Source organism: Astatotilapia calliptera, chromosome 3 (assembly GCF_964374335.1).
Source record: "Astatotilapia calliptera chromosome 3, fAstCal68.1, whole genome shotgun sequence".
NCBI classification, from domain to species: domain Eukaryota; kingdom Metazoa; phylum Chordata; class Actinopteri; order Cichliformes; family Cichlidae; genus Astatotilapia; species Astatotilapia calliptera.
The window spans coordinates 41,522,834-41,548,641 of record NC_137424.1 but is presented as its reverse complement, the minus strand read 5'-3'; the positions used below and the strand labels follow the sequence as shown (position 1 = coordinate 41,548,641).

Here is a 25,808-nt window from a genome sequence, read left to right as displayed (position 1 = left end):
CACAGGAGTTTCTTATTGGCTTCAACCTCCTCATGCAAAAAGGCTGTCATTTAGGTTGAAATTAAATTAGTGTGCTTGACATTTTGACACGGCAGTCAGGTGCCTCGCTCCCATCTGCCCCCGAGAGTCATCGTTCAATTTCGTGAAATCAGAATTATGTTGTCATTTTGCTGTCTTGTCTAAAGATCCATCGCTATCTCCTTGATGTAGCAAGTGCCCACTGCACCTCTTTGCAGAGACAGATTGAGTAATAGATAGATCTCAGGCAGAGAAAGCTGTGGAGGGGGAGATGGGGCAAGGGGTTGACCGGAGAGGTAGTTGAGTGAATCATATCTTCATTTGCTACCACTTTGACATGTGTCACAGTGGAGCCTGCTGCGATTTCATAACAATGAGGACCCGCAGAGTTCACCAGCGGGCGTCTGCGATATCTGCCTGATAAATATACTCGGGGGCTTCGAGGCAGCCATGCAGCAAGCTAAGTTAAAGACCAATGTCACATCAAGTGGTCGCAAAGTGTTATCAGCTCAGCGTGTGATAGATAATGACAAGAAGGGCTCAATAGAGAATATGTTACGTATCCCAGTTTCCCCAAAGCTTTAAATACATTTGTTCTCAATATATCTACAGTTGATTTTTAAAGGAATGTGACTCTAAGAGACAGAATTTAATTGAAAAATTTGTTAACGCATCTGTCTGTCTGTCTGTCTGTCTGTCTGTCTACACACAGAGTGCCGTGCAAAAGTCTTGAACCACCTCTGATTTCTTTATATTTTGTTAGAAAAATGGGAAATATTAATTGAAACAGGCAAATCGGCCAGGGCACGGCTGATAACAGGTCATTGTGTTTTTCTATCCAGGTATGCTTTTGCTGGCATGTTGTGTGAGGACCCAAAGTGCAAACTTGAGACACAGAAATAAAATAAAATGTCAACATCTACATGCTGCGTTGAAGATGCAGAACCATTTACTGCATTGGCAGTGTGTTTGGGATCATTGTCTCATGATGAAAAATGACAATCAGATGCTTTGATGGTGTTAGATGGTAAATCAAAATCTGATGGTACTTTTCTTTATTCATAATTCCATCAATTTTGACAAGATCCCCAAAACAACTGGCTGAAATACAGCATCAAACCAAAGCCAGAGCCTCCACTGTGACTTACAGATGGCTTTAGACACTCACTGTTCTACTTCTCTCCTTACCTCCTCTGTAAATACTGATGACTATTTCAACCCCAAATTTCTAATTTAGACTCAAGATTGGTCGTCACTCACTTTCAGTTCAGTTCTTGCATATTTCAGTCTTTTCTGCCTGTTTCCCTTCCTTAAGTATGACTTCTTGACAGCCACCAATACACAGAGACGGTTTCTGATGAGGCTTCAGCGAACAGTAGATGAATCAACTGAGGGCTAGAGGTGTGTCTCACATCTTGAGTCAGGTCTTCACCCCATCACAGGTCCTGTCGTCTTCTTGTCCTTCTACTTGTCCACTTTCCTCAGATTTCTTAAACACACTAAACAGAGTGCTGAGATGTTTCAATTTTTAAGGTAAAAGCAATTTGGGAATCACTTTGTTGGTGCAAAAATACTATCTTATGACAATTAAATTTTATGACAACAAAAACACACAGAGTGTCACAGAACACTATACATATATTTGTTATGAAATGCAACATCAATATTCCAGGCAGAACATGATGGATGGGACTGGATACTTTTTATTTATTTTTAAGGAAAGTGCAACGTTTCTCGGTGTTATGGCCAGTGCTTTTCAGTGCTACATAATAAAGTAATCTTTTGTTTAGCCAATATTTGTTATTTTGATGCAGATAGAGTATGGACAACTGAAAAACATTTCACAGTGATGTAGCTTGAGCCTAGCCCAGTAGGGTGAGATTCTGGTCGTTATATGGGTTGGAGCAGAATTAGAATTTCACAAAGGGACAATAATTCCAGGTGGCTGCTTAACAGTCAAAAAGAACTTAAAGCTTCTCTGTAATTTTAAGTCCTTAATTGTGAGTAAAACTTTCAGTATTACACCAGAAGGATGCAACCTATTTCCTGCGGTGAAACGTCTTGAAACGATGTCAGTGAAGGTGAGAGTGTAATTGCCTCCAATTTTATAGGATAACTCTTCAACATCTCTGTCTGTCAGCCAGGTGGAGACTGATCACTGGGCTCTGATATGGTGCAGCGCATTAACCATGTCAAGCATTTGCACAGAACTGTTCTCCATCACCTCCCTGAGCACTTAGCCCGGGTAGTGGGGGGAGACCTAGTCCATCCCACCCCTGATGGCTGAGACTATTAGCGTGATGCACGGCATCTCATTCCTCATCCTACACGGGAAGGGTGATGGATCCACTCCAGCCCCAGATCCAAATGGGGTTCTCTCTCGTTTGGAGCAGGAAGGTGAGGAAAGGGGAATGTGTGCAGTTGTGGATGCATGATGGAGAGTTATGAGGCTGAGCCATGTGTAAACGGTGAAGCGGTACCTCCTGTCTGATCACCAGGACTGCAGGTTCAAACCTTTGATAAAGGACAGCAAAAGATTTGATAATTAGTAGTCATGTCACCTCTTCTTCCTCTGCTTTTCTAACAGCCAACATGTTGAGCAATAATGTTTCAATAAGGGCACTATTCGTTAAAAACTCTATTCTGATATTTTTCACTGGTAGGAAACTGAGCACAGATTAAAAAAAGGAGGCAAAAATCGAGTGGTAAGAAGTAAAAGCAGACATGGTCTGAATAAAGGAAACTCTAATGACCGCTTTTAGAATTCAAATCGGACTTGTGAAAGGAAAAACATTTTATGCTATTAGATCTTTTCTGCACTGATAAAAATGCAATTAATTATCTAAATTTTCCTTCTGGTGGGAGAAAGAATTTGTTGATAGTTCATCAGCAAAGTAAAAATTAAAAATAAATTTAAAAAAACAACCTTGTTAACAGCAAAACATGCACCTTTCAGCTCAAATCCTCTGTGATAATGGAATAGAAAACCTGCTTACTGTACATACTCAGCTATCAAGACATCCTCAGAAACACACACACACATGCAGGCACATGCACATGCTGCATGCAGCATAATGAATAATCACAAAGTCATAATTACCTTCTAACAACCTTTTTCTCACTACAGTGCATCTTTGTGATTGAAGTCCACCCACATTGAGTTAATTGCATTTATTCCCCGACGCCACAAATATGCAATTAAAATGCAGGCATTACACCCAGCCCTGCAAAATCATCAATACAGTTTGCAGTTAAAAATAGAGCCGGGGCTTGACTCTAAAGAGCGAGCTGAGATTTGTTCTGTTTTCAATTATTTTCAGTTTACCTCAATGGAAAACAGATTGCGTTTATTATACTGTGACATTAACTTATTGATGATTGGGAAAATATTATATGCAGCAATATTATGTGCAGTAAAAGTAGGGGGGAAAAAGTTTTTTAAGCTGAATACACAAAAAAATTTGTCTGATCATATCAGCTTTTGACATCTACAGACGGTTAACGTTTTTTAACTACTTCAACAGACGAAAAGACTAAAGTTGAAGTGCAAATTGGCAGTAAACTAACTCTGTGTAAAAACACATTAAGACTTATGCTGTAAGGTTGATAACTACATGCCATCAACCAGATATCACAGCAAACATAACAGGCATGCTGCTCCATTATGTCCATTTCACCCTTTGCCTCTCGTAAGTGTGAACTGTATGCATGTGAAAAGCTTCAGTACCAGCAGAGGGAGATATTTATATAACAACATGAAAATAATTATGGGAAGTGTTTGAAGAGACATACCTTCCTTGGTCACTAGAGACTTGCTGGCTTTAACAATATTACATGCTATTCCATCCATCCATTCGCTTCCGCTTATCCTTTCCAGGGTCGCAGGGGGCGCTGGAGGCTATCCCAGCTGTCATAAGGCGAAAGGCGGGGTACACCCTGGACAGGTCGCCAGTCTGTCGCAGGGCTAATACACAGAGACAGACAACCATTCGCACTCACATTCACCACTTAACCTATTCCCACTAACTGCATGTCTTTGGACTGTGGGAGGAAGCCGGAGTACCCGGAGGGAACCCACGCAAACACGGGGAGAACAAGCAAACTCCACACAGAAAGACCCCGGCCTGGTGTTGGAATTGAACTCAGGACCTTCTTGCTGTGCGGTGCGGCAACAGTGCTAACCACCGTGCCCAATATTACGTGAATATATATAAATATATTAGATATTGTAGTACTTAAACTTCAAAATGTGTGTCCATTTCACGCTCATAATTAGAAATCACTGTGTTTTTTAGGAACTACCTCTCAACAAAAAAAAAAAAAAAAACAGTGACTTTGTGTGTGGTCCAAGCTTTTTAGGGCTCTTTCTGTGGGAAGTACCCACTACAGAGCACTTCTGAACAGCTCAGAATGAGTGCTGGGACGGTTTGCTAAGCACTATTTTTCAAAACCACCAACCTATCAGAAGGACGTCAGGTATCAGCAGAGTGCTAGTGTCTGTAACAGCAACTTTAATGATGGGAAATTTCCCATGGAGAATTGAAAGATTTCTCCAAATCTGGGATCAATTTTATCTTGTAGAGAGAGAGAGAGCGAGAAAGAGAGACTTCTCATCATCTCGGCTCACCTCGTTGTTGGAATTGACATCAAGGCTGAAGCTGTTGTGAATTTATTGCCATGTTATAAGTCCAGTGGATCCAAAATGGAAATACAAAGACTGAAAGTGCTGATTGAGGGGCCAGTATTAGCAGTTACTGCAGTGAAAGGGAACTAAAGTTTATAATTCCTGCTTAGTATTACTGAAAAGGAGAAAAAAGGCAACCATTTTGGCTCCAGAGGGAGCTGATAAATTCAGACATATCTAATAATTGTTAGTTGCCAGTGACAGTTGCCCGTTTGAAAGTAGAAAAAAAAAAAGAAATCTTGTTGAGAATTAAAGAAGAGAAGAATTAAAAAGTGAGCTTACCTGAAAGCTGAACCACTGCATCTGCTCACTGCAGACCCTGGAGGTATATTTTATTCACATCTCAAAGGTGTTTATTAAATGATTTTTATTTATTTATATTTTTATCATTACCATATTTTAGAACTTTGCAAATTAACTTGTTATTAATGATTTTCATATCATTGGTTTCTATTTCGCCGGTTGTTACTGTTTTTTAGTGTCCTAGGGGAGCCCAGTCAAAAGCACCCATTTCCACAGATGCAGGTTTAATAGATTTAAGTATTTATTCAGTTAATGTTTGCCATGGGTCCGTAGTTAAAGCATCACACTGTATGAAGGGAGGTAGGAGCACTCCATTAGTTTTTTTTTAAAGAAGTTAAACTCAGACGCCATCACTGCCTTTGTGACCTGGATGGGGAAATTCCCGCACTGGAAGTTATGATAGAGCACTGCAGATGTTGCCAGATCTACCTGAGACTCCAGGAGCATGCCGTGGTCATTTCACGGACAGAGCTGATGGTGTCACACTATAAGCCCTAATCAGAGGAGAAATGACCCTCTTGGGAGTGGGGAAAACTCCACCTGCTGACTGTTCGATACTCAGCTAAAATAATTGCTAGAAATGTGTCTTACCTTTGACCCCAACACACAGACAGGAAGATAGAAACTGGTCCTCCTGTCACATTCTGGCATGCACTGAGCATACTGTGCTGTAACTCCATGTGGTGAGTGTTTAGTTTTAGTTCCTTTTAGTTATTTCTGGACCCTGAGAGTTGGGTTTGCATTGCCGACATCAAATCAAATCAAATCAAATCAAATCAAATCAAATCACTTTTTATTGTCACATCACATGTGCAGGCACACTGGCACAGCACATGCGAGTGAAATTCTTGTGTGCGAGCCCCACAAGCAACAGAGATGTGCAAACACAACAACACAAACGAGCAAAATACAAGAATGGCCAACCTGAAACTAATAAATATATGTACAATATATAATAGTGTATGCATTTCTGGATGTGTATACTAAATATTTTCCTACGTGTGTGTGTGTGTGTGTGTGTGTGTGTGTGTGTGTGTGTGTGTGTGTGTATACACATTTTTACAAATTAAATAGTAAAAAAATAAAATAAAATAATAATAATAATAATAATAATAAAATATATAAAATATACAGAGTTGAATATGTGCAAAACAAGTGGCATTTATATACAGTATACATCAAGTCAATATCATCATAAGGTCTTCTCAGGATTTCATCTAACTTTTTGCAGATGATGTAATTCTGTTGGCTTCAGACATGACTTAACTGGGAGCAGATGAGTGGGAAGCGGTTGGAATTAGCACCTCCAAGTGTGAGGCTATGATTCCCAGCTAGAACAGGGTGGAGTGCACACTCTGGGTATGGAGTGAGTTGCTGCCCCAAATGGAGTTTAAGTATGTTGGGCTCTTGTTGGTGAGTGAGGAGAGAGAAGAGTGGGAGACTGACAGATGGTTTGGTGTAGTCTTGGCAGTGATGTGGACACTGTACCATTCTATTGTAGTTTTATGGTTTTATGGAGACTTGAGCTTGAAAGCAAAGCTGTCTCTTGGGAGTGATGGAAAGAATAAGATCACAGATGCGAGCAACAGAAATGTGCTTCTTCTAAAGGGACTCTGTGCTAAGCTTTGGAAATAGGGTGAGGAGATTGGTCATTTGGAAGAGGCTCAGAGTACCACAACAAAAGGGCCCAGCTGGGTTGGAACAGGATGCCTCCCGGAGGCCCCCTAGGTGAGGCGTTGCAATGGACGCCCTTGGACAGACCTAGGAGATGCTTAAAAGATTGTGTCTCTGGACTTGTGTGTTACTTTATACCGAGGTCAAAGTGACGCCAGTTATGTTAATCGTAAAACAAACAACACAAATAATTTGCAGAGTAGGAGTGAAAGGGTGGTAAATAATTAATTAATATTGTGGAATATATTTGGGATAAAAGCCACAAGTTGTATTTAGGAAAATGCATTCATAAAATATCCAAAGTATTAGCAACCCTTAGATTACATTAATTACACAAATAATGCTGTGTGGAGAAGAAATAATGTTTGATGTTTTTGATATTTTTCTAATATATTTTGATAAATTTTTCCAGGAGTCCCCAGGGACACCGGTTGGTGGTTTGTTAGTAGGATGAGGGTGGAAGTGGGTTTAGAGCTTAATGGTTGTGTGATACAAGTAGGCGGCTGATCAGCAGGGACTATAATAATTTGAAGAATCTTGGTGTTAGAAAAATAGCAGAGATGAAGAATAGTTTGGCTGGAATTTCATCAAGGGTACATGCATTAAATAGTAGTTGTAGTAAAATAAGTCTTCAAGGAGAAATATATGATAAAAGCTGCTCCACTTTGTTGTTCCGGTCACATTTCACATAGAGTAATAACGATTTGCAGTACAGTGTGAGAAATTTAATTAATGTACCAATCTAAAAAAGGATGTGACCTAACAGATCCTCACCCTAGTGAAGCATTGAAGAAAACCCTAACCCTAACCATGAACAAAGGACACAGGAGGCAGAGAGTAGACCGTGAAAACCAAGAAATGAAAATTGAAACAGGAACTGGCAGAATAGAAACCTCAAACAAGTAACTAGCTTTAGTTAACCAAATAACAAGTCTTTAGAAGGAAGCTGGAGTACCTAAAGGCAACACAACCGGCCTCAGGGAGAACATACAAGCTCTAAGCAGAAAGGTGCAAGCCAGTGTGCAGGTTTCAGCCAAGAATCTCCTACTAGAAGGCAACAGGACCAACCATTGTTGCCTTCCAGTACCGTTTGTGTGAATACTGGAGGATTAGACGACAAAGATTTTGTGCACATGCAATAGGTACAGTATGTTTGGATTTGTATCTGCCTCTGTTTGTATGTACTTTGTACAGCAGACATCATGAGTAGAGAGGCAGAAACTTAATAATGCAGCTCATTGAGCAGGTTGACGCCGTCTCCATTTGTGGAGGCAGGTTTGGAGAAATGCTGATGATGCAATGTGCTGACCCAAATTCTCAACCTGCTCCCAGCAGACTGTGCCAGCTGGGGCAATTTCTGTCTCACTTGCTTTCTACCTCTGTCGCTTTCATAAACCTTTACCCCTCCTTTTATTTCTTTCTCTGACTGTTTAAAAAAAAACAAGGCTCAGTGGTGTAACTTCTTTCTTTATTGTCCTGTTTTTGCTCTACTCTGTGCCTCCTTAAAGGTGATTCTCTGTGTGCAAGACAATCACACTCACAAGCCCTTAGTGTCTTCTTTCTGGTCTCATTTTTCTCACAATACCCAGTGTAGCCTGGCCTGAAAAATGCCTATTGAGTGAATGATATGTCATTGAGTTAGCCAGGAATAAAAAGCAAAGACGCTCACTCATGTAGCGCAAAAGCATTGGAGACATAAAGGCTGATGAAACCTCTCACCACTGGCTGACAGGGGGGAAAATTGTGCAGAAAATGTATCACAGATAAAATAAGAGAACCCTTTTGATCAGCTACACAAGATAGCGTCCACCAACACGCTGCTCAACCGTGCTCTCATGCTGGTTAACTACAAAAGTACCAGATGACCAATTTCTCGCTCATTGCTCTCACTAGACAGGCAGATCAAAAAATAAAAAGAAAAAAAGGAGGCTACAAAACACTCAAGCCTTTTATAACACCAGTGTGTGCCCAGGGGAACTGCTGTAGCTGTAGCTGTATCCACACACACACACACACACGCAATGTAATACATGCAGTGTCACGTTATATGACAGCCATTGTACCAGTGGTGATGATACTGGTAACAGAATAAGACTTGGGACCAGAAGGTCTTTTGTTACAATCTCTGAAGCCGCTGGTAAACTTATGGGCAGAAAGAAAGCTGGACTTTTTAGGAGGTGAGTAATTTATGTAATTTGTCAAAAGCTATTGATACCAATTCCAGAGTCAGCAAAATAGTCCAAGTCAAGTGATAACTCACGGACAAGGGTCAGTCCAGGGTTCAATAAAACCAAACACATTGGAGTCAACTGGGAAGTTAGACAAGGTCAGATCAAATAAGTCATTTGAGAGTCTGGTGGTAACAGGATATACAGGTAATAAAATAATCATCTTTTTAATAAAGAAATTATGCTGCAACTTTCCTTTCAGCAACTAATGTTGTCCAGCATGAGTCTGCCAATAGCTCTTCACATTGAAAGCTGATTATTTTAATAGGCAGTAGCTTTACGAGATGGACATAGCCACTTTGCATCCATCCACTTTTCTGCGCACCATTTTCAGACCTCCGAGGTTTGGCATTTTGTTTGACACAGTCAAGTTTTTTGGAGCTAAACCATAAGGTAGAGCATAAGCTAGCCAAACTATGTGAGCTAGCTTGGCTAGCATGATGCATACACTACATGGGTGGATTGCACAAAGACGGAGAGCAAATGAGTGCAAATATAAGGGAAAATAATAACCACACACTCACTGGATGCTCTATTAGTACAATTAACTGTGCATACATCTTTATAGTAGTTATTTCTTTTGTTTTTGTTTAAAGTACAAAAGATCCAGTACAGTCAAAAGGTCCAGTTAAACAACTGAATTAGGTACGATTAAAGACAGCAGATGGAATAGCCAGTGTTGATTAAATGGGCGTGATGCAAAATTTAGAAAATTTACAGATTTTATTTTTATTTTTTCCCCACCAGGCTTGAAACAGTTTTGTCATAATGTTGGTTGCAATGCTGGGAATGTGCTCCTTGTAGACAGGCCACAGTTCTTGACACTTTCAGCCCTGGAGTTGTCACTTTGTTACCCTCACGAGGAGTTCAAGGTGCCCTAAAGTGACTTCTCACTTCCTCAAACAGCTCAGTGTCCATGCTCCTTCTTTTTCTCTGAAACATCTCAGTGGTCTGCTTGGAGCATTTACATGACTATTCTTGATTTTCTCCTTGGCATGTTTGATTACAGACTACCTGCCCCTGCTTCATAAATGTCCACCCAATCGCATGCATTCGTACGAGGAATGTTAGCACATGTAGTTCGTCGTGCGACCAAGACATTGCATAAACTCCTATGGTACAATGTGCCATAAGATCAGTCATCACAGTGTCACCGTTCAGTAATAGAGTTGACATAACAGTTATATAAATGAAAACCATTGAAATTGCTACTTCTAAGTGTAGGTAAGTGCGGTAACACGAATGTATAGCAAGATTTTAAAAGAAAGGGCAAGTTCAACTCCGTTCAATCATCTTTTCTTTGATAAAAGAAAAAGCCTCACATTATTCAATCTTGTTTTTCTCCTTGTTTGAAATGGTGAGACGAGGCATGAATGCCCCGCGCCACTGAGAGTTCTAAAAGCAAAAAAAAAAAAACCTGAGCTTTTCGAACAGAAAGCAAGATTCAGGTTGTTCATATCGAACGGCACATTGGCTCCATGTGAAGAAGGGAAAGAAGGAAATTGACAGCTAATGGTTCATCCACTGCCTCTTTTGACTGCATTTTCATAATGAACACTGGTTACATTGCATGCTCAGATTGCAAATGTGATGCGGCGGTGTTCGTGTCCCTCGGTGATAGGATAGTACGGAAAATGTATCACTGTCAGAATATCAAAATTCAAATTATACAGCACAGATAATTCTGTGTAACTATAGCAGTTCTAAAACTTGAATCCTTTCTGTGGCTGGATCAGTTTGGTTTTTAGCGAGGGGGCTTATGCGTATAATTACATAGTCACACTTATTTTCTGCATGACAGCATTCCTGCCATAATAGCTTCTGTTTTCAGGAGGAAAAAGAAGAATGAGTATCAGGTAAATTGCAATTCTCTCACTGTGTTTTTTTCCACTAAGCCTGTGTCCAAAATTACTTTTCTGTGTGTTTTTCTGACGAGAATGATTGTATATCCAAAATGGGGGATGCTAAAAGCGCCAGTTAATATGGGATAGATGAGAAGGTGAGGTAGATCTATTTCCTTGTAATGCTCAATGTTGGATGCTGCTATAAATAATTTTTCATGGACCTCTTGACTGCTTCTGACTACTCTGTCTGCTTACTGTCTGCCACCATAAACAGCTGCATTAACAAAGAATTATTTCAGCATGCTGCATTTAAAATCTTCATTTGCATATTCAGTAGCACTGGTAATGTCCTGCTACCTCACTTATTAAGTAATTGTTGATTTTTATCCTTTCTTTTCATCCTTCCGGATGACATTTGTGGATACTGGCAGCAGAGCTCAAGTTTCCATAGTGTTAACGAGTTAAAGGAAAGGTCACTGATGGCAAAATGTCTTCTCTTGCTTGGCCTGCATATTCCCTCTAACTAGAGGGGCAGAGGGCAGTATTAACGCATTCATTAAGAGGTCGCGGTTTACACTTATTATTCCATTATCGACCTTGATCTGGAATTTGCATCATGCTTTCTTCTTCATTCAGTGGCGAATCGATGTGCGCTAGCCCGTTAAGTTTTAAAATCAGTGATTGACGTTGATAAATGGAGGTGTCAGTAGAACGCTGAAGACAAAGACGGAGCAGGGTGGATGAAAAGGTACAGAGGGACACATTGGGGAAAAAGGAAAAATCATTATGCCGAAGACGGAAATTATTAGAGGTGGCAAATTTTAAAGGAAGGGGAAATAGAAAAGTATTTGAAGGAAGAGGTTGATGTTCAGACACCCTATTAGTCAGCCCTTCATCCCTTAATCCCCAGCCAAGAGTACAGCAAGATGAGAGGTGAAAGAACGTACTTTAGAAGGGCTGAAGCTTTATTATTTTAAGAAGGAACAAAATATTGAAGCAGAGAAGGGAAGTTCTAGGGATAAATAAGGCTCCAAAGCTAATCTTTTTAAACAGGGAAAAGACTTAAGTCAGTCACATGAGAGGATGCTGAAATATGGAGGTGAAACAGTCCGGTTTTTTTTGTTGTTGTTTTTTATTCTTGACCTCTGTAGCCAAGCTTTCATTCATGTGAGACAAAGCTTAAAAGATTCAGGCTAGAGAATCTCAACACAATGCCCTGTGCCAAACAATGAAGATTTTACCCTCTAACTCTGTTGCTTCAGTTAGATTGAATCCACACTGGAATATGAAGGTCAGGTGCTGCGCTACGTACATGCTCAATCTCCATGGCCATTAGTGCTTACTTATAAAGCCATTAATGTCCATTATCATAATTACTTTTGCAAACTCACACGAGCTTCTGCTGCTGAGTGAAATCTACAAAAGTTGCAGCACAACAGTCCCCCAGAATTCTCTCTGCCAGCCATTAGAGTGCTTTTCCTGCCTTGCAGTCATCCATTGTCTTCTGCTCTTCCACCTGACTGCGCCCACCTTCTTCCTGTCCCCCCCCCCACTTTTTTTTTTTTAAATACAACCTGCAGCTGCCTCTTGCATATGTTTGCTCGCTATGAAAAGGTGTGCCATTAATATGCTAGTGCATGTCATGAATTACTCATGCAGCCCCCCCTTGCCAATGCAGTCTATGTCAAGTTCAGTAAGTGCACGACAGAAGGAGGACTTTTGGCGGGCTGCACCGATGTACCTCCCTGCCGACTGTTGAGCAAGCAGGGCTGTTGTTCCCCTTAAGGGGGCAATATGTCCCCGTTCCATACCTGCAACTCAGCTCCCACAGGGATGCTGTTTCCTACACAGCACATTCCTTCCTGAGGCTGAGGAGAACTCACAAATAGAACTTTTCAAGATCTGTCATCAGGACAAATGTAGACCGTATATATGGTGCGTTTTTCATCTCCTTCCTTATGTGCAAAAGAATCTCCTTCTGTACATTCAATCCCTCCTAGACCTCATTAGTGAACGAATCTCCAGTGACAGTATGTCTCACATTTCTTGCCCATGATAGACATCCAAGAGCACTATTTTTCTTTCCCTTGAGTGAGTTTTCTTTTTTCCAGCTGGCGAATTCACCGAGCACCGTGGTACTTAGGGTCAAAGGTTGATAACGGCCAACAATCCAATTTCACAGCGCCTGCCTCTGACAGACACCGTGTGATCTTGGGTGGGACCCCTCCCAATCCCCTCTCTGCATATCCTCAAGAACACTCTGAACTTAATCAAACTTTAATTAGCCCTCTGCTTTGGTGATAATTGTCAGTCCAGGCAGGGCCAGAACTCTGCTACTCCAAGATGCAGTCTCTATGTATCCAAGGCTAATCGTGACGGGAGAGATGTGGAGCCATTGGCCATAATCTGCTTGAAAACCAGATGAGACCTCTGCGCAAGTCCTTGGTCTATATCACATTTTTTTCAGTTTGTCTTCAGCTGCATTTAGAGCAGTAAAATGAACCAAGTGATAAGCAGATTTTAAAAAAAAGGGGGAATATGAGTCTCCACTGCCCTGTGAGGCAAGTCAAATCAGAGAAGGTTTACACAAAACGTTTTTTCCTTTTTTTTAAAACTCGAATCCAGTTCTTCCAGAATAGTAAAGGTTAAAAAAAAAAAAGTCATTATCTGGTGGAGTGATTATCACCTGTTATTGTCAAAGCTTGCACTGAATGCTGTGAAGCTTTGGGTCTTTATTTCACATGTGTCTGACTGGGCTAAACAAAAGCCAAAAAAAATAACCCACCTACATTTCAGTGGGCACCTTCATCTCACTGGAGGTTCAGGGCTAATCGAATTGAGAGTTTCTCAATATAAGACCGGAGTAAAGGAATCACAAGGAAAAAGCTGACCTATGTCGTTGATGTGTGTGCAGTATTGAGCAGTAGTCAGAAATATGATACATGGTTATGTTTTTAGACCCAAAAAAGTAATAAAAAACAATTATGGTCTAAGACTCTTTGACCTGATGGAGAAAATCCATGCCAACCCAATCTTGTTGTACGTGCTATGATCTTCTGAATTGAATGCCCTGTGAAATGAAATCAATGGAGTTACTCACTCCAGAGCCACATCAATCTGCTGAGATTGTGGTGCATGTGGATTTAGAGGCCTACTGTTCCCCCTAAGACGACTTGGGTCAATAGCATTCATGTAAAAAATTTGAGGATAGCAACAGGGCACATTCGCCCCTCAGGCTATGACACATTTCGAGTTAGTCTTCAGTTAACAGTGGTGGGTGGAAAAGTGAAAGCATTTCCATTGGAGGAAGAAGAAGAAAATTAAAACAACTGAACAAAATTATTCAATGGTGACAGTAATGTTGAATACTGGATGAATACAGGATGAGGTCTGTTTGGAATAAGTAATTGTTTCTGCAGACACGTGAAGAAATAAGACAAAGCAAACAGAAAAGTCATCAGTATCCTTGATACAAGCTCGTTTTTGCACAGAACATCTGCAGAAATATTCCACTTCCTGTTTTAACTTAACCTCCTGGTTTATGAACATTTGAAAAAACTACATTGTAGTAATAAACTTGTCTGCATTTAACTATATTTTATAAAGACATTTTATAGTATAGCTTAGGTTGGCTGTAGTTTAGAATTTAGAGTGGGCCATTATCTAATTGGAAGGTTGGTGGTTTGATCCCTGGCTCCATTAGTCTGCATGTTAAGGTGTTCTTTGGAGACCCCGAGTTACCCCTGATGCATCTTCTGGAAAATAACCATGTGAATGTTAGGTTAAAAGCACTTAGTCATAGAAAAGGATGCTTGCATAGAAGTATGGGTGAATGAGGCTTGTAGTGGAAAAGCACTTAAAAAGCTATATAGTAAATCCTGGTCCATATACTATTCTTATGATATTGAAACCATTGCTTGTGCTTATTAGCCTGGTGTGAATACAGTTGTAGTCCATGTTATGATGAACACTATGTTTTATTTAAGACATGGACTTCAGTCTAAATATAAATAGTAAATGGACAGGTACGTACCATACGTAGCGCCTTTCTACTCAAACTGCTTTCCTACTACAATCACTAACCCAATCACACATACATTCATAGAGTGTTTTTATTTATGCCTGAGTGCTTTAACATTCATGCACACTCAGTCAGCTACATCAGGGCCACCTTTTCATTCAATACTTTGCCTAAAGCTACTTTGGCAAGTGGACTGAAGGAGTCAGGAATTGAGCCACTCTACCACCTGAGCCAAAGCTGCCAAAATACAACCAGACATGATGAAAATGGTACTCAGGAGAACCAAGCCAGTAAAGAAAGAGTGAATATTAGCTTTGATGCAGAGGACTAGACCACTATATCTTCAGTTTCAGAGGGTGCCTCACATTAGAGCCAACATCTGTGCTTCAGAGTGAACCTGGCCTGCAGTAATAACTTACCTTAGTGACCCATTAGTGAAAGACACCAATAAGAAGATTTGAACAACTTGAACAAACAAAGGCAAGAAATGGATGTTAGGCCAAGGCCATTTTTTTTTTAGTTTAAAAAAAATGTCAGCGTCCACCCTCTGTGTCTCTGCGAGATGCAGACAAGGTGAAAAGCAGATGGCATGTGCATATGTGGTTTGTACTGTTAAGCATGGAGGAGGAGGTGTGATGGGACTTGTGACACTGTTGGCCATAATTCACATTTCAAGGCAATATATACCCTCATGACTGCCACAGCATCCAGCAGGAAAACATCCTCCCATCTGGTTTATGTGTAATAGTCGATTTTTGTACATTTTATACATGCGTTAATGCTAAACAAGGCTTTTGTTCATGAAATGAGAGAAATTTGGAAACAACGTGCTTCACAGAAAAAAGGCACAATTGATCAGAACAGGAAGTGAGTACTGGAAGTCAACAGAGGTGCACGAGGATCTGGATTTAATTTAATTTCACACTAACTTGATGGCTTTACATTCGGAGAAAGAGCATCGAGACTGATCTACTTCTTGTCTCATAAGTCCTTGTGCATCATGCAAGCTTTGAGTTTTACATCAGACTTTTCTTTCTAGATTAATGTTAAAGTTATTTCAGTTTCAGCCCTGATACAGCTGCAATAATGTTAAGCTGTTTTAAAGGCTCAAAGTATCTCTGTGCTTTTGGCTTATCCCCTTCTCTTAGATATAACCATTTTTCAGTTGACATATCAGGGGCATAAAATAGAACAAAGGAAACTCAAACGCTAATCAATTTTCTCCACAATATGTGTTTTTATATAATAGCAGAATCAGCAGTTCCCAGATGAGAGAAGAGATGCTCAGTGCATCATGGGAGGTGCCCAAGACGCTTCCCCCATAGCAATATAACTATGGGATGGCTAAGAGTAACTAGAGATAGCCCTAACTGTAAGCATTATCAAAATCAAAATTTTTAAGCCTAGTTTTAAAAGTAGAGAGGATGTCTGCCTCCCAAATCCAAAATGTGAGCTGGTTTCACAGGAGAAGAGCGTGATAGCTGAAGGCTCTGCCTCCCATTCTTATTTTGGAAACTGTAGGAACTACGAGTAAGCCTGCACTCTCTGAGCAAAGTACTCTATTGGGATAATGGGTACTAAGAGGTCTTTAAGATATGATAGAGCTTTGTCATTAAGGGCTTTGTATGTGAGGAGAAGGATTTTAAATTCTTTTTTCTGGCTTTCTAGGGAGACAATAAAGAGGAGCTAATATAGGAGAAATATAATCTCTCGTCCTAGTTTCTATCAGTGCTTTCACTTTCTCGAGCGATATGTATCAAGCTCGCATGTTCTGACTTTGATCCGTTTAACTAAATGACAGATATTTAACTGTTTCTGCTTGTGATGCACTGAAACTTTTGGGTCTTTCATATTGTTTTTGCCGTCATTGTCTCTCAATGCCAGCTCGAGGGACTCTTGCAAGTACATCTTTGCACTGTATTTCTGCAGATGCTGCCCTTGTCTGTTATCAGAATTGAATATGTAAGCGTACTGAATATGTTAGAGTTAATGTCTGTGCTTGCTGTGGTTTAACTAATATGGAGAGAAAAAGTTCAGGTCTGATGGAACTTTTTGGAGCACAATGAGCCGTTGTCTGTTTGGCACAGTTTGTGTTTTGGGCCTCAAGGACAGCCAAACTGTTCTTTGATAGAAAACGTATCATGTTTGCCCATCTGGAGCCTGATAATAGGACTGAGATGTGGGTGGCCATGCCTGTTGTAAGGTATGTTCACTCCTTTTCCAAAAGATGTTCTGCGATTAGTGAATCTATATTTTTTGCTATTTATTTGAATCTCCTGAACAATTATTGTTGTGCAAGGGCATATTTCATCATATGTTCCACAACATTTGCTGTAGACAGCTGTAGAACTTTGCATGACTCTTATTGAAAGTGAATCATAATGTCGACGGGCTGTCAGGCTGTCAGACATTATGTACATTGGCTGGTGTTTTATGTGTGCATGTTGTGTTTGTGTGTTTATCTACCCAAGGTCCATTACTCCAGGGATCCCGCTGCACTGATTTATGATAGGATTTTTGAAGTTCCACGGTACAGCGCAACAAACTCACCTCCCGAAGGCGTAGCATTAGCATTCAAGGATACATGTTCCCAGTTTAGCACAGACTGGGTAAACTTGTTTCCCTGCTGGCCTAGTAAAAATCAGGCATTAAAAAAGGAAAAAATACCTTTGAAGTACATGCTTCACAGACTCGTCAATAACTGGTATTGACCCTTCCCACTTTTATTTAACAACGTTCCCACTCCTAAGACTTGGTTAGCTAGATACTCATTGCTATGCTAGCAGTGCTGCAGTATGCTGTCATACTGCTGATGCAAAGTATTTCTAAGTTGATTACACCTCTGGGATTAGCTCAAATGCAAATGCAGCTGTGTGAGTTAAGAGTGCTGGAGAAGTGAGAAAAAGACTTATAAAGACTCATGATCATTTTCACAAATATAAGTCTCCTTTAGTGTCCATATTACACAATACATGGTTTTAAATACGTTGTGGTTAAACTGCAAGCTAAGAAAAAAACAAAAGAACATGACATATATTTATAAAGCCTATTCATGTTCAAAAAGTGTCTTTTAATATAAGATCAAAATATAGTACCTCCCACGCATATACCTAACAATGGACAGCTTTCGATTCATGCATGTAAATTGCATGTGAATACTGGCATCTGTGAGAATCCGGCTTCCTTGAAAAGCCTGGGAATCATTATGTGGAAAGAAAGCACACAAAGCACAGCGAGATTAACGCGTGGCAAATAAGTCCCCCGTCTTATAATTAGCCTGTGGATGAATGTGTTATCAGCCATTCTGGATCGATCTTTATGAAAGCATCAGCAAGATGCGGCATCTTTGCACATCCATGAAATTCCCCAACTGTACGCTCAGGTGTTCTACCTTACTAAATGAATCCAATTTTGATTTTGCAAACAGCGGATTATCACAGATGTGAAGGTCAGCGCAACATAGCTGGTTGATTTAATCTGTCTTGCACAGGTGCTGTTCCATTTGTGTGTTGGGTCAGGGATTTAGCAGGTAAACGGTACAGTACACTCAACTGTGCCACGGCTTGCTGAAGTACTGTCAGGAGGATAGAAATTAAAGGCTAATTTGATGACCTCTTCCCCTCTGAAACAGCTTGATGCATCAGTGCCATGACACATGTGCTCCTTTCCTCTCAACATTTCAGTGACCAGCATGTTTGGACTTGAGCTGATAATTTTCCTGTATCTGGCGAGCTTGCCAAATATTTGTTTTAAAAATTATAACGAAACATACTTTGACACTGTCCTGACCTGCTTTTTGATGCTTCGCCTTAATTTGGTGCCCCAAATTACAATAATATTTTACACTAATTTCTGTTTAAATTTAAAACTCTAATATAGGGCAGATATATAATTTTAAAGGTGTTGCGGTGATGTTTTCACCCAAAATACATAACTAAAAATGTGTGTTGCTGTGAGCAAATTCACATCTGCTCCATGGAGCTATATACTGTATTGTGCAAAAGTCTTGAACCACCTCATTTCTTCATATTTTGCTGGGAAAATTTGAAATGTTGAAATATACATTGAAATAGAACACAGTATATAAAGCAAACACAGAAGTTGTACAATTCTTATGAGCTTGAAAGTTAACAATTGGGTTAAACAACTTTTTTCTTCAACACACATCTCTTTGGCAGCTTTCTTGTAATTTCTTTAAGTAGTCTTCAGGAATAGTTCTCCAAGCTACTTAAAGGTCACTCAAAGCTCTTCTTTAGATGTTTCTCCCTTTTGTTCTGTTCTCTGTCAAGATTATCCCACACTGCTGAAATAATGTTAAGCTCTGGGCTCTTGGTAAGCCAATCTATAAGTGATAGTATTCCATTGTATATTTATGCAGGTATACTTTGTTGTGCTGAAAAGGCGTTGACTATCAAACAGTTGCAGACGGTGTTGCATTATGGATTGAAATCTGACGGTGCTTTTCTGGCTTCATAACGCCATTAATTCTGACAAGATCCCCAACAAAACTGGATCAAGTGCAGCCCCGAACCATGACAGAGCCTCCACCAGTAGATAGATTAACAGGGGGACAGATGCATCTCTCAGGTCTCGTTCTTAGACACACTCCACAAGTAGAAAGGAAATGATAAATTCATAGTAAGGCACAAGAAAACCAAGAAATCCAACTCCACAGCGCCTTCTTACTAACCTTAAGACCAACCTTGTGACATTTGCTGCTGCTCATAGAGCCAAAGGAATATAGGCACTCCAAAGACCTTGGTCATCTTTAGTTTGTATGCTAAATCATGCCAAATCATTTTTCAAAAATGAAATTCACTTTAATGAGACAGTTACAGACTGATACTTCACCTCACACATAAACACCAACATGATTTACTTGTCTGGAAATAGCAAACTGAAAATCCTTCAACTTCCCCGGGGAATGGAACTGAGCTGAGTTGCCATATGGAGGTGGGTGGGCCACGTCTTGTGGGAGTGTATGTGTTGGTTCCACAGAAACAATCCGGTAGTGGAGGGGGTCATCAACAAGCCTCACTCTCCCAAGGGATGGGGCATGATAGTAGTTGTAGTTTGGCATCACTCGCTCTCCCTCACTCAGCTGTCACAGCTTCGTGACTTAAATGACAGGTGGGAGATGCCAAAGAAGGATTGGGGGAGGGATCTGAGAGAATTATTTTATAGTCTGCAAATGTAAAGTGCGAACACCTGTTCGCAATAAATGTGGACAAAGTTTCAAGCTCCACATGGCTAGAGAGAGCTTTTAACTGTGCCAATTCCTTCCGGACAAAATCTTCTACCTTCCAGATCAGACCAGCAAGTTTATATAGAATTCAAAATCTATCATTGCATTTTGTCCAGTAATTCTCGTGATTTTTCAGCCACGTTCAGTTTTAGTTTGCTCTGACTAGTAAAGAGCATGGAAGCTCAATAGAAGCCCTAGCTCAATAACAAGACACTTTTTAAACAAATCAAGCATAGCGTTAGTTTACTCAGGCCACGAAGTCGACATCAGCCCCAACTCTGAAGGAAGACATGGAAAGGGTTGGTGTGACAGAGGGGATGTTTAAGGTGAGATGGAGCCAGATTATTTCCTGTCACTATGCCAACCTCTAAAAGGAGGATCAGCTGATCTGCTAACCCAGACTTTAGGACATCACGCTAGGTTGTTGATTCCTTTTATTCATAGTGGTAGATGGATATCAGGAGAATGGGGATGCATCAGAAGAGAACTACAGGGAGTGCAGAATTATTAGGCAAATGAGTATTTTGTCCACATCATCCTCTTCATGCATGTTGTCTTACTCCAAGCTGTCAAAAGAAGGACTTGACAGGCTCAGAAAAGTCAAAAATAGTGAGATATCTTGCAGAGGGATGCAGCAGTCTCAAAATTGCTTCTGAAGCGTGATCATCGAACAATCAAGCGTTTCATTCAAAATAGTCAACAGGGTCGCAAGAAGCGTGTGGAAAAACCAAGGCGCAAAATAACTGCCCATGAACTGAGAAAAGTCAAGCGTGCAGCTGCCAAGATGCCACTTGCCACCAGTTTGGCCATATTTCAGAGCTGCAACATCACTGGAGTGCCCAAAAGCACAAGGTGTGCAATACTCAGAGACATGGCCAAGGTAAGAAAGGCTGAAAGACGACCACCACTGAACAAGACACACAAGCTGAAACGTCAAGACTGGGCCAAGAAATATCTCAAGACTGGTTTTTCTAAGGTTTTATGGACTGATGAAATGAGAGTGAGTCTTGATGGGCCAGATGGATGGGCCGTGGCTGGATTGGTAAAGGGCAGAGAGCTCCAGTCCGACTCAGACGCCAGCAAGGTGGAGGTGGAGTACTGGTTTGGGCTGGTATCATCAAAGATGAGCTTGTGGGGCCTTTTCGGGTTGAGGATGGAGTCAAGCTCAACTCCCAGTCCTACTGCCAGTTTCTGGAAGACACCTTCTTCAAGCAGTGGTACAGGAAGAAGTCTGCATCCTTCAAGAAAAACATGATTTCCATGCAGGACAATGCTCCATCACACGCGTCCAAGTACTCCACAGCGTGGCTGGCAAGAAAGGGTATAAAATAAGAAAAACTAATGACATGGCCTCCTTGTTCACCTGATCTGAACCCCATTGAGAACCTGTGGTCCATCATCAAATGTGAGATTTACAAGGAGGGAAAACAGTACACCTCTCTGAACAGTGTCTGGGAGGCTGTGGTTGCTGCTGCACGCAATGTTGATGGTGAACAGATCAAAACACTGACAGAATCCATGGATGGCAGGCTTTTGAGTGTCCTTGCAAAGAAAGGTGGCTATATTGGTCGCTGATTTGTTTTTGTTTTGTTTTTGAATGTCAGAAATGTATATTTGTGAATGTGGAGATGTTATATTGGTTTCACTGGTAAAAATAAATAATTGAAATGGGTATATATTTGTTTTTTGTTAAGTTGCCTAACAATTATGCACAGTAATAGTCACCTGCACACACAGATATCCCCCTAAAATAGCTAAAACTAAAAACAAACTAAAAACTACTTCCACAAACATTCAGCTTTGATATTAATGAGTTTTTTGGGTTCATTGAGAACATGGTTGTTGTTCAATAATAAAATTATCCCTCAAAAATACAACTTGCCTAATAATTCTGCACTCCCCGTAGAACACTTAAATTGATATGTGTATTTCATCCCGTCAGCGTCCTCCTATGTGTGGTGTCAGTGACACAAAAATATCTCAGTAATTTATATGCTGACAGTCCTGATTCTGTGCATAAACTGCTTTGTCATATTTTTCATTTTTGTTTCCCAAAATGTCCTGTGTGGTGACCACATTACTGATAAAACCTTTCATGTTCCAATACGCAGGCTTGGGGTTGCATATCTGCACTCTCGGCTGTCACATAGGATGCAGGAATGTTCCTACAGTACACAGTGTGCCTGCACAACATTCTTCACGATGACCGTCTCGTTAGGCCCTGTGTTGTCCAAGGTGCTTGAGGCATAGAGGCACAGTGGTTTTGATTAGCTCCATTATTTATTTTTTTATTACCTCTCCACTGACCCATCGGTTCACTAGCCTCTCTCTGTTGTGGGCTTATTAGGGGGATTTCACAGCCTGAGGACATCAGTAAAAAGTTTAAACATCAACAGATCATAAGCGTGTTTTACTTTTTAAATTGATGGGCTATTGATAAATGACCAAATGCAGCATCAAAGAAATATGCTGAACAGGCAAAATTTTAAAAAAGAGAGAAAGAAAGAGGAAAAAAATGGACCCAGTCACCACTATGTTTATGTTCAGCTCCAAAGCTCGTCTTAAAAGCAATTTCCTTCCTTTCCTGAAGTTGGGTACAATCTTTTGAAATGCTGCAAGTAGGAGGAAAGGGAAATATTGAACTGACATCTACAGAATTTCAATGTGCTTGAAGAAATATATTATCATACTGTAGGTCCTTGTATGATTCTCTGTTTATATAAAGAGGATGAAGGAATAAAGTGTTGTAACGGACAGATTCAAACTTGTGTATGCACAGACGTATGTAGATGTGTGTGGGTGACCGTCCGCGCTTTTGTAGTGTACATATCTGAGTGTGTGTCTATGTGAACATGCTGAAAGAGCGTGATAACCGGAATGTGCGGTCACCTTGCCTTATGATTAAAGGTTTGTGCTCTTTAGCAGCTTAAAAGGAGCCCGTTTGTCCTCAAAAGGGAGAAAGGAACACAGCAAGAAAAAAAGCATGTTTTTATCAGTCACAGCCAGAACCCAATATTTTGCTTTCCCCCCCTTAGATTAGGCTTATTCACAAGGTCCTATAGGTGAAATGCCTTCAAAGATAATAAAGAGATTAAGATCACATTGAGAAATCCCTGCCAGCGAGAGAGCAGAGCGTTTGAAATAAACAAAGCAGTTCAACTTTCAACAGTTTCATACTTCTTTGTTCCTCACCCTTCCTGTCGATTTGGAATCGGCTTATTCTTAACTTCTTAAATGTTCACATTAAGATCTTAAGATGATGCATTCCTTCCCCCCCCCCCCCCCCCCTTTTTTTTTGGTATTCCCGAGGTCAGAAATAAAAGCAGGATGAAACGAAGGATCAAAAGTCCATCCCCACTGTGGAAAATGGGAAAAGAATCCTGAATCACCATGTGCTGGGAAAAAAAAGTGCATTCATTTGAAAGAGTGAAATGGAATTTGAAATTACCAATAATGTTTCTGGAACAGGAGCTGATTGAGCCACACGATTATTCCACTGGCCACACAATCAAAGCCACGTATGGACAGACTCCCTTTCCAAGCTGTCACCCGTTGTCTTGCTGTCAGAGAATCTGGAGAAGCTGTGGGTGGCCCCAGGTGTCAGTTTAAACTTGAAAAAGACAGTGTCAGTTTCCTGGCTCAATGAGATCATAACAATGAGCCAACGGGACTTCTATAAATGGATGCAGAGGATTTAGCTGTGCATTTATTAATCGAATTTCAAAAGAGGAACCATTTGCAGTTGATAGTGTAAAGACATACAGGCAATAACAATGGCAAAATCCTTTGACCAGGATTCATATCTTCTTTTATTATTTACATGTTTACTAACCTTAAAGTAGACCTGGCAACAATAGATGCCAGATAGATTATTTGTTATGAACTGGTCTGCTCTTACAAGTAGAAATTTGAAAGTCTGCTAGACTTTAACTTCACTACATATACTACTGTGTAAATGTTGTGAGTCAGACTGCATTCTTTATATTTTGCTTCCAATGAGCCAGACTTTCTTTTTCTGAAGGTCTAACAACATTTTTCTTTACACATTGGTCCAGTCCTTAAATCTGTCTATTTTCACGGGAATGATTTTTTTTCTTTGTTTGCTAAGGAACTTAACACTAACCCTTGAATCTTTCAAGCACAAAACAGGCACCTAATTCAAGGGATGAGCCTGTGTTGTGTGTACATATAACAGGCAGCTTAGCAAAGAAGCCATTTTAAATTGTATCTTTGTTACTAGCAACTATCAAATGAACAGTTCTTATTTCATTAGTTGAATCTATGAAAATTGTAACAAATAAGAAAGTTTGACTGGAATTAAATAGTATGTTTTCATCAACAAAGTGATACTGTCATGGTCCATGGTCCTGTGTCTGTGGAGTCTGTGTGTGTGTGTGTGTAATGCTCGGGTAGCCACACCCCCGGGCTGGGCCATCACCTGCTTTCCATCGGGGTGATTACTGGAAGAACTACTTAAACCTTAAATCTGCCTTCTTTTGTTTAAGATTTCAATCCGGTGTCCAGTGTCTGCCTCCTGCCTGTCCTCCTGCTCGATTACATAACTCGGTGCATCATCTGGCCTCGTCACTAACTCCACGGACTCCCGCCTCACGGACTTCCCTCCCGAGCCCCACGGTCCCACTCCGATCGTAAGCCTACTACTCCTATCCTGCCTTGTTGTGCTCCCCTGCTTCCCGGCTTACTAGTAATTTTCTCCCCTTTCTGTTGCAGCCTCCCACGGTCCCGATTCCGGCTTCCCCGCGTCATTTGTTTCCCCGGGTTTTTCTGTTCCTTGTTTGCTCCTCTGGTTTTCCTAGGTCGCCTTTTGTTATTTATAATAAAGTGTCTTTTCCTGCTAGCACTTAAGTCTGCTTCTGGATCCTCGCCTCGGCGCATGACAGATTCATAAAGAGTTATGTTGAAAACTTAGCATATCTTGACATGGAGTGGAAGAGTGACTATAAATAAGCCATTCTTAAGAAAGGGAAATGAGAAGAAAAGGCCACGATATGCCAAATTGCAGAAGGAATTAACTTTCATTTGGTGGCAACAGGTCTAATGGAGTAATGCATCCAAAATTACTGGTTTAGATTATCATCATGACCATGACTTTATTTTTCACCATTTGTGATTCCACACTAAATGCAGTAAAAGCCTTCCATAGTGGAACATGACCGTTCATCAGTCATGACCTCAACATTGTTTAAGTATCGTGGGATCATCTTGATAGAAAACAGAACAAAAGGCATCCAATATCCACAGAAGAGCTTTGAATGTCCAGAAAAGACTATCATGGGAAAACATTGCCCCTGAAATAAAACCCAGGTAGTGTCTTGCTGCATGCTCAATCACCCAGGTAAGGAAATTCCAAAAAGTTGATTCTGTTCATCTGGATGTAGAATTTTCAGTAGGAGAAAAGTTTTACTGGGAGAAACCCAGAAACTGGTTACAGAAAGAGGGTGACAGAATGTCTGTAACAGTTAGAACAAGACAATGCTATTGACCGAAAATCATACAACAGGCTATACCCAGGGGAAACTAAACCAAGTCTGTATGGTTTACCAAAGATACATAAACCTTTAAGACCAATTGTCTGTATGATCAGCTCTAAGTTTCTGCCTTCAATCCTGAACCTACGGAGTCCCGCAAGTGACATGGGAGAAAAAAAAATTAAGATGGACTTTTGCGAGATCTCGCAAGACTTTTAGCCGCATTCTTCGGAGGTCGCCAGCTCGAAGCCGACCGGGAGGTCGAGGCACGATGTGCCGGGAGAGCGGTGTTCCTCCCGGTT

General features: G+C 40.6%; 1 long non-coding RNA gene across 1 annotated transcript in view; it reads left to right on the top strand.

Moving 5' to 3' along the window:
* LOC145425388 (uncharacterized) overlaps positions 1–24,878 on the top strand; it is a 125,061-nt gene extending 100,183 nt beyond the window's left edge. Inside the window, exons 5-6 of the long non-coding RNA XR_013906065.1 lie at positions 24,523–24,666; positions 24,749–24,878. This is a non-coding gene — a long non-coding RNA (uncharacterized LOC145425388). The remainder of the gene's footprint in view (positions 1–24,522; positions 24,667–24,748) is intronic.
* Positions 24,879–25,808: the final 930 nt, after the last annotated feature.